The following is a 13,382-nucleotide window of genomic DNA, read 5'->3' on the forward strand; positions in this document are numbered from 1 at the left end:
TGTAACTTCAATATTTGGAGATGGGATTTGTCTTTTACTGTGGAATCAGTGTATTTCTGAAGTATGTGCAGTGACATTCAAATGCTTAAAAAATTGCCCCTGAGAAGTGTACATAGCAACAAAGAACTTAGCTGGAGAACGTTACACAATATTTTTAACAAATATTTCAGTGAACTTGTAAGTTACCTGTTCAGTCTGAATTTGTGTGTATTCATGTGTACAGATACTTAAGAAAGCAGCTTTGCTTATGTTCACAGAACCTTTCATTCTTGTGCATCAAAACCAGGACAAATTTTACCTATAAAGCTGGCTAGACCACAGCAGTCAGTAAAGCAGGTGTCCTTAAACAGTAGTGGAAGAACTACTAAGTTTCCAAAATTGCAAAGGGTTATTAAAAATTAGAAGGGAAAAAATAATGAGACATGATTAACAGTTCTTGCACAGAAATAATTTACTACGTGTTGCTTCATGCAGATTCTTGATGTGCAAGATCCATTGCTAGTATAAATTTATGTAGGTTCATGGAACACAGGGGTGTTATGCTAACAGAAAATAATGCTGTGGCTCCAAGCCCATGTATTTAACTGGCCATGACATTCCTCCCCCTGCACCCCCTTTTCTGATTTCAAAAAGATATTTTAAAATTTAACATTTATTCATTAGGAAAAAATCTGTGGTTAATTGACAGCATTGCTATGCCTATACTAACGTTGCCAGAGATTCAGAGATGGACTATGTGGAAACAATGGCTTTGCAGGTATGATTTCTTTTGTTCTTCCTATCTGAGCACATTTCACTGATTGGAATGTCCAGATAATGCTGCAGTATAGCAGATTTAGATTCATATCAGCTGTGCTCATTTCAAACTATGGTCAGATGATATTTTCATGCATTCCTCCTTCTCAACAGACATTGGTTTGTTGTTAAAATGATAACACATCTCAGCAATATAATCTTCCTTTGATAGCCTGTTCAATATATTTTTAGAATGTAATTAAACCGTATCAGTACGGAGACAGCGAATTGATGACCTTTTAATTATTTCAGGATAGCTGAGTGCATAATCATTTCTCATATACCTTGAGAAAACAGAGAATGCTTCGTGAATGAATTATAAATTTAATATGGTAAGCTTTTTTTTTGTTTTTAACTTTTAAACATATTATCTATTTCTTGTTGTTCACCAGGGGGATGTGAATAGATGTATACTATGTCCCAACATTTGCTTTACTATGAAGTTTGTGTAGCTGAATCCTTCAAGTCCTAGAAACAGTGTGAACAGTACGCATCAGATGATTAAGATGTCTGTGACCAATGTGGACATATTTTTTTGCCAGTTCTGGGTTTGTACTGTGGGCTGTGAACCTTTGGAGTATGTGGTCCTGTATGACTGACCTCTGTGAGCCATTGCTGATGAGGTTGTCACCTCCAGCACAGCTGGAGCACAGCACAGCCAGGGCCAGAGCAAGCTGCTCACCCACTGTGCTCTGCTAGGGCGTACTTCTCATTGTAGGACTTTAGCCATGGTACTTTGACCTTGAATCCAATGTGTCTGAGCAGTGCAGAGAGCACCTGTGTCTCCTGGGAAGCTTTTAATTTTTTTTTTTCAGGAATCCCAAATAACAGTGGATGCCCAGGAAGCTCAGTTCAAATAAAGGTCCAAAACCAAAGCAACAGAGGCCTGAGAGCTTGGTCTTTGTCACATGCATGGATAAGGACACGGGGAGATGATGCCCATTAATTTAGCTTTTAGACTGTGACCACTGAGGTCATAGTCTGAGTCCCAAACTATGCACTCAGTGTACAGCTAAGTCCCAAAACACCTGGGAAGTCAGTGGGCTCTGTACTGAGGTTGGAATTGCTACAGTAAGAGTAATAGACAAAGTCTTTTAAACACTTTGGGGAATAGCATTCCCTGATACAGAAGAACTTCTAAAGACTTTGCCTCATCAGCCTTTGACTCAATAGACAAGTACAGGGTGGGGGCTTGTACAAAGCTGAAAAAATACTGGATGTGGGAGACGACACCTTTTTTCCCTTAATGAAATTGAAGTCAGCTATACAATCTTTAGCAGAATTTTTAAAGTCATTAATTCAAGAAAGAAGTAGGACTGCTTTATAACAAAGCACCTCAAGTAAGTCATCTTGATTTATTATTGTGTATGGAGAACATAAACTGTGTCTCAAATGACTTTTTGCTGGATACACTTTATAGCTGAATCAAGCTTGATTCACTGTCGTATAGTACACTTAGATTTTGTTCTTGCTGAGTTTTGGGGTTTTTCTTTCTCTCTTGGCGATTTCCAGCGGTTTGAGTGTTTCCACTGCACTGTTCATGGCAAAGACTTCCATTAAGGGCATGCCTTTATTAATATATAGACTTTAAGCTTTCTTTTAAGTGGTGGTAAAGGGGCAATAGGGCTTACATGAAGAATGATGCCCATGCACTTTTACACATCCAAAAACCAGCCATAGAGCAGACCCAGAGAAGAACAAGATCAGGGGCTTCCCATATGACTGCAAAGAGCACTACAAGTAAAAGGTGACCATCTTTCCCCACTTATCCGCAATTACAAAGCATGGACTAAAACTTTCTTGACTGTAAAACCAGGCATCTTTAAGCTGAACAACCTAGTTTGTGCCATTTCAGACCTGTTATCTAATTCATAAAGTTTCTGCTCTCTGTTAGACCGTGAGACATGTTTTTTGGCCAATGCAAGGCTGTTAGCTAAAATGCTATACAAGGAAAAACATTCTCTCCTTTGTTCCAGAAACTTAGCGTTTATTTTCCATCAAATGCGGCAAGCTGCTCACCACAGCTCCTTGCCTAAACCAAAGGAACTCTACTTCAAACATTATCAGCTGTGCCCTACAGAGTTCCCACAATTCCTTACAGATGGTGGAATGTCTATACACTGTATTGTTTGGATTAAACTGCATGAGGACTGTATGTGAATAATATTCCACTATGACTTGGAACCAGCCAATCTGGGAAAATTCAGTGACAGCACTGAAATCCACAGTTCAAGCTATGTATTGCAGCCTATACAATGTGGTACAGAATGTGATGCACTTGCCTGAACACCCTGAAACAGGGAAGATTACATTAAAGTACCATAACATTTTTTCCAAACTTTTGAATTTCCTTGCTTTTATTAATGTTTTTTGACCTGAGCTTCTGTGGTTTAATTTCCTGTAGGTATCAAGTAACAGTGAATCAAGCAAAGACCTTAACCTTTAGTCCCTTTTGCATTTAAAGCTGCCTCATCTTGACAGTGTTTAAACTGGTGTTAATTCCCCTCCCTTTCTTCCCCCTCCTCACTTCATGCTTGCTCTTTAGTATTGTAGAATATCGACCTACTGCCTATACTACTATGAGCTACCTTTATTAATTGGGTAGATTTTGAACACCACCACCACAACAGCCAAAGTAAGCAGTTTTCCAGCTACAGTTAAATATGGTTTGTTTTGCCCAAGTGCTCTGGGACTGCTTCAGGCAAAAGCCTGCACCACATAGAGCAGAGACTGCATTGTCTGAACAGAGGAGTTGTGGCACTGCTCTTTTGAGCTGTTTCACGGTGGTGCAATGAAAGAAACTAGGCACAACATCAGGACTTTGCATTTGCAGCAGGTTTACTCTCCTCTGATACAGCTATGTTCCAGCTGAGATACCTCAAGCTTACAGCAGCATCTCAAGGTTATCAAGGTTAGCACTTCCATGAGTGGAAAAACCAAGAACATACTAAATTCAGAAGTCACTAAAAACTGAAGGATTTAACTTATGTTGCAGGAATTAAAAGAATACATAGCATGGTTGCATCTTACTTAATTTTCTACTGTGTTCCGCACCTTGCCTTTCCTTACTTTTCTTTTAAAAAATCTCTCTTTGGATTTTTTTCTTTTAAAAAATCTCTCTTAAAAAATCTGACTGCCTAACCTGTCCTCTATGCCATACCCTGCTGACATTTTATGCCCCTTTCTAGATAGAACCTCTAAATACCATAACCTATATTACACCAGTAAAAAAATTTTGTTTGATTGCTTGCATCTAAGGCAATACCTCAGGAAAACACATACCTGCTAAAGGAAGGGCTCAGGCAAGAGAGCAGCCCTTTAAAGTGACGGAGCTGTCACATGTCAACATCTGTGTTAACAAACGGCACATACTGTTTTTCACGTTCTTTGATTTAAGGGCTTCATCTGTCTCAGAAAATTTTAGCATGAGAGATTAGAGACAAGGTTCTGAGGATAATTTACTCCCTGTAATAGGAAAGAGTAGGTCTTAGGTGTAACATGGGTTTTTAACTTGTAGCTGAAAAGGTCTTGGTGAAACGTCTGTGTTCTAGGTTTAAACCAGGTTGCTTTAAATAAGGTGCAAGAAACCATCAGATAATATATACATGTATTCTATGTGCGGTAACTGGTAGACATGCAGGAAGCCTAGTTATGAGTCTTGTTGAGTGGGTTAGTCTATGTTAGCATTTTGTTAGCAGAATCCCAAACACTCTGTTGGACTTGCTTCCCGGGGCTGGGTAGCTCAGTTCTGGGATGGTTTCCCAGTGAGAGAGAGGAGTTAATGGAGGGGACCCTCTGGGTGGCTGGGACTTCTTTCCTTATCCCTGATGTTGTGCTGCACTTTAATACCCTAGCAGTGGAACATCTCCAGATTAGAATGGCTCAGTCTGGTCACAGACATGTGGCCCTTATAGCTCCTTTCTTCAGATCTGTGGAGCCTGCAAGGGCTCAAACGCAGCCCAAATACCTCAGGGCAGTAGCTGCCAGGAACGGTTTCCTGGGATGAGCGGGTTTTGAGGAATTTGAGATTTTTTTCAGGCTATGAACTCTGAAATATCTTGGCGTCTTCAGACTATTTGCTTTTGTTTGTGGGGCCTACAAATTATTTTGATGGTCGGTTTCTACCAACCACGTATTTTTTTACTTTCTTTTCCCGCTATAAATGTGTGGAGGGTTGGGCTTTTTTTTTTTTTAGATATAGTATGTTAAACAGGGATTTGAGGAGTTCTTCTGGCTTTCTGAATGGGACTTTTTACCTTCCACAATGTTTTGTCTCTCTCCTCCTCTTTGCTGCTGTCACACCCATTTTTCACTTTGCTGAACTAGCTCTGTTTTGATTCTGTTCTACAGGCTTATACATCAGAAAATGCTAAAACTAGAAATTCTCTGAAACTCAGGGTGCTTTGACTTGAACTTTAAGGAGTGGCTGAGGAAGGCTTCACCACCCCCACCCCTGCACAAGGACCCATGCATTTTCCACTGCTGTGGTGGGCAGAGTGGTGCCAGGCGATGCACGCTGAGGCAGCAGAGCCACACTGGAGCTGTTCTCCTCTGGCTGGAAGCTGCCTTTCCAAAGGAGTTTAGCACACATTCCCTGCCTGCATTTCTTCTCTTGGCCTTTTGGTGTCATTCTGTGATTAACAAGGAGAGTGAAAAGCCTCATAATTGCCTCTCCCCTCTTCCTTTCAGAGCAAGGCAAAGTTGGCAGCAAATGATGATACTTCCTGAACAGGCATTGAGCACGACTAATCTCATAAAACTTAAGGACAGAGTTAAGCCTATATGTTGGGCCCAGTTCCTACTAAGGTCACTGAGTGTGCCCATCACTTTCAGTCAGTAAGGTGGCTTCATATTTAGGTCAGTGGTGTTCAGGAGACCCTAATTTGGCCCTGGCTTGGCACAGCCTATACCCTGGAAAGCATTCTGAGGATCGTGTTGGCACAGGGGGCTCCTCGGTGAGGGGAGGAGAGCACAAATGCTATCTGGAAGCACAGGGCTGTGCTGCAACAGTATCGTCAAAACCTTGACAAGAAAAAAAAAAGAAAGTGCAAGAGTGCCTATTCAACATACTGCTGTTAAAAATGGAGGAGTCTAAAACTGAAGTATAAGAGATTAGGTAGGCATGGGAAGGTATTTTGTGATCAGCTGCTGTGGGGCTATATTGTAATACAAATCTGCAAGCAGGAGAACATCGTTCTGTGACCCCAGGACCCTGGAAAGGCTGCACCCTCATACACACTCCTGCATCTTGTGGAGAAAAGATGCACATGACAGAGATGAAAAACGTGGTAGAGCCGTACCAATGACAGATTTTTGTTTAGTTTGCTGATTGGTCTGGGGTGAAAAGAAGTAAGTTGATAGGAAGTTTTCCTAGCAATTAAAAAAAAACAAAACAAAAAAACAAAAAAAGGTCAAATAGACCATTTCCTTTGATCTAAAGGAAAATATTCCAGCACTCAGAGGGGTATGGGTGTGGGGGTGTGTTTGGTGGGGTTGTTCAGGTTTAAAGGAGAGCTGCATCTGATCTATCACAGGCAAAATCTGTATTCGTTCAGTAAATACTTCAGGATGTTTGCTAGTATGGATGGCAGCATGTCCCCATAGCTTCTGCCTCTTTAAACACTAGAGATTGCAAGCCCTGGATACTTTCTGTAAAATGCTTCCTGTCTGATGGGAGAACTGAGCCCTATCTCCTTTTGTGCAAGAGGGCTCCTCATGCTGTTTTACAGGAGGAACTTCACCATTCCTCTGCTCACCCAGGGAGGCAACAGATTGTTTCTGGCAGTCACAAGTGGTTAAAGAAATGTCTCTGCTGCAGTGCATTCCGCTGTGCCTGGGGGTAATTGTGGCTTAGCCGTACAAGGCTTCCTCAGTTTCTTTATGGCATTGCTGACATTGGCTGCAATGCCATTCCTGCTTCAAGCTAAAATTTTGCAGGATTTTACCTCCTTGACGGAAGGACTTTTTTTTAGATTGCTTTAGATGATGTAAATGAATAAAGTGTATATAGTAAATGCACTGGAGCAGGTGTGTTGTGGTTGCGTGGATAGACCCTACTGGCCACTCTCTGCAAACTGAGACCAGAGTCCACTTTGCACCTGCAGAGAAATTACACAACACTTTGAGTCTGTTAGGCTGAAGCATCTAATAGCTGCTTCAGGATCTACAAAACTGGGAGGCACTTGAGAAATTATAATGAAATCCTGCCAGCCACTTTGAAAGGAATAATTTCTTTTCTATGGAGCCATCCTGCAGAAGACAATTTAGTTTGCCATCTTCCTGAAACCTGCTCTACCAGCTAAAGGCATGGAGGAAAGCACTGCATTTGCGGTAGAGCATAAAAAAGTGTTTTTCCTTTTTTCTAATGAGCTGTCTTCAAAAAGTAGTTTTGCTTTCTCTGAGTACAAACATATTTATAGCCATTGGTGAGGGCCCTGCTTGAATATATGTATTAAGTAACACCAGAAAGAGCTTAATTTTCCTTCAGACTTTCATTAAATGTTTCTAGAAAATTGAGAAATAGTGCAAAAATTATTCCTTTCTTCCTTCTTTTTTCCTCCTCCCTCTGTGAATATCTGTCTCTAGGAATAAGAAGTAAACTGATACAGTTGGATACAAGGCACTACATTCTGCAACATATCAGAATAAAAATAATGGAAAAATGAAACAAAAAAAAACTTTAAGGAACTTGAACAAATTTGCATTTTTGCTGCCTTTATTTCATAACCCTACTGGATTACATTTGCCTTGTCTTGAAACTCTCAACGTGATGGAAAATTTTTAGTTATGAGATGCATTTTAGAAAAAAAGATTTAGCCTTCACTGAATCATCTAGGGAGAATTTTCCAGTGCACTGGAAAGACTTGATACTGGTGCTGCCTCTGCAATAACCAAGATGATGAAGAACAAGAGTGTTGACTCTGATTGCAATGCATTTCATGATCCAAATGCAGAGCCTGAGCAGAGGGACCACCATTACAAGAAGGACTCAATCTGCTCCAGAACACAGCTGAAGCTATTTCCAGACATGAGGATCAGCCAGTTCTTCCTTACTTCATAAAAAGGGCAGTGAGTTTTGAAAACCACTGGCTTTTAGCATATGCGTAAAGCTGAGCAAGCCTGATCTCCCCAGCCCATTTAAGGCAATGACAGGGCCTTCAGCGACTTCCACAGGCTTTGAATCAGCTTCAGTCATTTTGGCTGGCACCTTCCCCCTGCACCAGGGTTGTCAGGGGCTGTGTCTGTAGACTCTTCTCCATGTCCTTGCCAGTCCTGCAGAGATTGTTTGTCTTTGCTGAGACCCTATGAGATGCTGCAGTGGGTCTCCCTGCCACTGTTGCCTGGAAAAGCTGATGGATATACTTTGGGAAGGAGAGCTTGTGTGGCATGACCTTGTTCTGTCCCAGCGCTTCTGCCTCTTTAGCTGTAGAAAATGCAGGCAATTCAGGACAGAAAGCTTGACACCTCTGGTTAGGTAAAACTTTTTGGGTGCACTTACCTTTAGATGCTGAGGTCTTTCCTCAAGCCCTTCAGACGCCTCTGTGTTGTTAACATGCTTACAGCTGGTGTCTTCTGGAAGAGTGCTTTTTTTTGTTTCTTTTCCAGTCTGCTTTTGAGTGATGTTCTGTCAGACTGCAGGAAGAAAAAAAACCTTTTTTTTTTTTTAAATCCTGTACCAAGGTGCTGGCCTCCTTCCATAAACCCTATTCTCTACAGAGATAGAAGACAGAAATACTTTTCTGAACCAATTCTAATCTTATAGAGTTTGGTTTGAGGTTTCATGCTGAGGTTTGGAGTGACTCATATTTTGCAAACAGGTCTCTCAGAGTTACACCACCTATTTAAGGTAGAAATATGCAAGCTAGTACATAATGCATAGTGTCTGCATGTTCCAAACCACAAGTTGCTCAAAAAAGCCAGAGCCATGAATCCTGCTGGGAAAGTTCAAAATAATGAAAGAACAGGCGCTTCTTGCTCTATTGCTGTCAATGGCAGCTATGTTTGTGATGCCAAGTCACATGGGGAATATAAAACTAAAATATAGTTAACAAGAACCTTCAAACAGTGCTGGGTACTCAAATGTTCTGTCAGTGTCTTCTATGTGATTTCAGAGCTGTTGATGTTATAGAAAATATGTAGCCTGTTTAGAAAGAGAGTAGGTATTTTGTATTCCTCTGCTCAGAGTAGTGCTTTATGTCTTACAATCCAGGGCATTATTATTCTGCCAAAAACTTGCTTTGTTCAAGTGTGAACGAATACATTGTTATCTTTTAGAACAGGTAATATGGAAAAGGTTATTTTACCTTTAAAGAGATTTTTTTGCTGCATAGCTTTAGATTTTGCAGAATGACAACAATAATGCATCAGAAGAACCATCAAAGGAAAGCATACTGCTAATGTAAACAGATGTATTTTTCCATGATCCTTAAGAAAAACAAAAGCAGCTGCCACTTTTTTGTTGAATGGTATCTCTGATCGGACTGAAGAATCTGTTCTGTGCTATTCTTTTTCTCTAATGGGGGCAAATAAAATATTCTTCTGTATAACCCAGGGGAGTAGTTAGCCATCTCCTCTTAATTTGAGTGATCTTCAGATTTCTTATATGAGGTTCTGAATCAGACAAAGTGCTCAGAGTCAGCTCTTATCTCTACATAGTAAATAAGGTTGAAATTTAAAAAAGGCCATTAGCAATCAATACAGCTGGGAGATTTAATTTCCAGCACATGCTTGTTTTGTTTTATTGTTATATACCCTAAGAGTTCCAAGGGATTATTCCTTATTACAGCTGCAACGTTTTTCTACGTAACCTGCCCTTCTCTGCTCACACTCTGCTGTTTTACTGATCTGCTCTTTGGTGTTGCTACCTCGTTGAAGGGCTAGAGGACAGTGGTCTTACTGGAGCAGCAATAGGCTGTGCCGTCTTGTGGCTAGGATGCCAAGGGAATGATAAAAAAGAATGGCTAGACCCTTCCCTTGAGGTAGGAAGTACTGCTCTTTTGCCAGCTTGGGAGTTAGAGCCAATTCTCTTCTCTGAGCTTTCTACCCACGATAAAAAAGCAGAAGCTCTTCCAAACGCAGCTCCCTCAAAACTGTTCATGGTTTAATAATATACTGCATTTTCTGTAAATTAATAGACCAAACACTGTTGGGGCAGACATTGGAATTGTTCATCCCTGGCATTCTCTTTAGGGATAAGAGCATCTTGGCTCAAGAACAGGAAATAAGTCAGAATCAAAAAAAAAAAAAAAAAAGGAGGATACAACAGCAAAACTGGTGGTAAATCTGTTCTGTAAAGTTGTTAGAGGTGCAGCTTGCCTGATAGCTGTGACTAGTCTGTATCTGTTGCAATAAGAAAATGGGCTTGCCGTCCCAAGACTAAAAAGCAGAGAGATAAGCAAAACGAACCAAGGAGTGAAAGGTAGTTTTTTCCCCCAGAAGTAGTCAAAATAGCTTATGATATATCTTGTAGCATCCCCTGTTAAGCAAGATATCTATTTCACCCAGAAAAATCTGAAAGTCATCCTCCATACAGTAATTTTGGCTTTATGCTGGTGGTCTCATTGAGATTCATAAAGAGGATTTGGCTTTGTTGTCAACTACACAATGTTGAAACATTGATTTGAGGACTAAGTATGAAAGTAGACAGTCACAAAAATGTCGTGCTTTACATATTCTGTATTCTGCAAGGCAATGTTATGAAAGCCAGGCAAAATTACCCTAAGTTAGACTCTGCTCATATGAAGTCTCTCTGTAAATATACAGGTGGGATACTTTATATACTCAGAAATAAATAATCTTCCATACATTGTACATTGTTGTACATAGTAGAATTTTGATATAATATTTCAAACACTTCTAGAAGTAGTCTTTAATCAACACAATTTTGAAAGCAAATCATATCATACAGTCCATAGAAACAGGTTTAACTCCATGTGCTCACAACACAAGAGTACAAAACTTTTTTGTTTAGATTCTACAACACCTTTGAAGCATAAAATTGATGCGACCTAATGTATGAAGCCTTTGTTCTGGTCCGGTTTATTAGACCTGTTACATCTATATAGGAATTGTTTAAATTTGCTTTAAAAAAAATAGAATACATTAACTAGTTAATGATCACCTTCATTTCTGATACTTTGTCAAGACCTGATAATTTAAAAAACCAACTCAGACTGTGGCTGTTCTCTGGTGTCAGCTGGATCTAGGTATTCACTGTTGTTAATTAACACGGTGATACATATTCTGCCACATATATTTAGCTGCTAGATAGGCAGCATGTCCTCTCAGGAATGATCCTTTAGTGTGTAAATACAAAAAATCCAAGTGTAAAACACCTGCTCTGAAAAACATCTTTTTTTGTTGATGATGTCACCTATTCTGACCTCCAAAAGGTGTTTTTTTTTTTCTATTTGCAAGCAGCACAGACCATAAGAGGAGTCCCAGAGCTCTGAATGAAAGATCTGACCCCATCATAGGCAAGAATGGACTGAAAGGGCAGGTTTTCTGGATGCTGCTTCTTGAAGTGCTGGTAGCACTGCACATAAAGGACAACAAATGTTTTAGTTGTGGGTTGAAGTGAGTATTAATAGCTTATCAATATGGTCAGAACTTTTTTCTAAAAGCCTCCTCAGCTAGCAGTACCATGTATAGCACTTGTTCATTGTGAAGAAGAATTTCTTTTTAAGCTTTTTTCCCCCCTTATTGTATTCAGGCACTTGATTAAATTAAAATTTGTTTTATTTATGCATGTATTATTACATGTATACTCCCATAATAGTGTTTGAAAATCCATCTCAAAACCCCTGTGGATTATCAAAAAAGAGGTTTATCTTCTTTTGGTCTTTAAATCTGAGCCAAGTAAGATGTAACAGTGGAAAAAAAAAACTGAATAAAAGGGTTTTTAACCTGATTAAAGTTAATGGACCCTAAATAGGCATGAGTATGTAATCATCCCTAACAGGGATTAAATTTGCAGCTGATAAATTGGGAGAGGCTGCAAGCACACTTAGAAGTCAGGATTAAAATTGAGCATGATCTTGATAAATAATATAAATAATCTGAAGAAAAATATTATTTTATTTGCTGAGGACAGAGGCAAATACAATAAAATAAGAGCAACCATTTGCACAATTGCAAGAGCTGAATGACTGGCTGGGCAACAGTATGGCTAAGTAGCACCTGGGCAGTTGGTGGCAATCATGAAAGGAATACAGGTGTGACTCAGCTCCAGCTTCGCCTTGTGCCCGGTGGGAGGGCGTTGGGGTCTGGTCCCACCGGTCCATCACAGGAGCTGTCAGGGTCCCACAGAATCACTCTGTATTTTGTTCACTTCCCCAAAGATGCGCAGGAAACCTGCAGCAGTGTGTGGGCTGCAAGATGCTTCTCAGGTCTGAGATGCCTCCTCAGCAGAGAGCTGACAAATCACCGCTTTGGCATTTTGGGATATGGATGCTGATATTTTAATGGTTATGAAATACAGCTGTTCCGTTCTTTTAAATGAAACATGCTGCTGAGCTGGAAAGCAGCATTAGCTTCAGTTGGACCCTTTCTGAATACAAATGGGATACAATTCCTGGGTTAAAAGAGTGGCTTATATGCTCATTAATTCTCAGCCTATTCCATGATAAAGTGAATTTTCGTGTCCAATCTGTACCTCCTCAGACTTAGGGGTACAGTGAAGGCCAGCTGGAGCAACATCTCAACTAGTGGCCATCTCATTGCAAGTTTGGTGTTTGAAACAGATGAGGCAAAAGGATCTACCAATATAATTAAATTCACAATTCTGTATTTTCTGCAGTCTCTGCAATTTTACAATGGAGAATTTACTGCTGTTATTATTCTACTGTAATTTCTTGCAAAAACAAGTGTAATCTTTCAAAATTGCTAAATGTTTGTCTTGAAAGTTTGATGGATATAATGAATTTTGACTAATATTTCATGGCTTTCTCAATTTCACTTAGTTACTTAGCATTTACTTATTATTTTGCAGAGACAGCAGAACTGATACCTGACTTCAGCAAAGCATTGTATTATTTTTGAAAGGAATAAGGTGATTGCAACAATGGTAATACAATAAATTTCTATCCTAAGACAAAATGTATTTTTAGGCAATATTTTTATTGACAGAAGGACCTGCAAGGTGAGACTCCACTGTAGAATAAACGATAATAATAAAACTTTCGAAAGTGGTTATAATAATCATACCTGTCAATCTAATGTTATTTTTCAGCAGTTTGGAGGGTGTTGAAAGAGGTGTACAACTTTTTAGAAGGGCAAAGATGCAGCTTCATCCTGGAAACTTAGCGACATTCCCCCAAAGCCTTTGTTTGTCCTAATATTCCATAATGTTAGGCTTTTAGAGTCAATAACCCATTAGTAATCAAGAGATGTATAATTTATTAATTATGCACCATATTAATATTTAATCTTTTGGGTTGCCAAGCATATTTCTAAATCTACTTTTTAATTACATTAAAAAAAATAAATCTTCAAGGCAACCATTAGAAAAGTCATTTTTCTGCGCATTATGACTTCAATTACTTTGAAACAGCTGTCTGTGAACCCTTTGTGATGGTACAAGTACTTGG

The sequence above is a fragment of the Phalacrocorax aristotelis genome, chromosome 1 (genome assembly GCF_949628215.1).
Source record: "Phalacrocorax aristotelis chromosome 1, bGulAri2.1, whole genome shotgun sequence".
Taxonomy (NCBI): domain Eukaryota; kingdom Metazoa; phylum Chordata; class Aves; order Suliformes; family Phalacrocoracidae; genus Phalacrocorax; species Phalacrocorax aristotelis.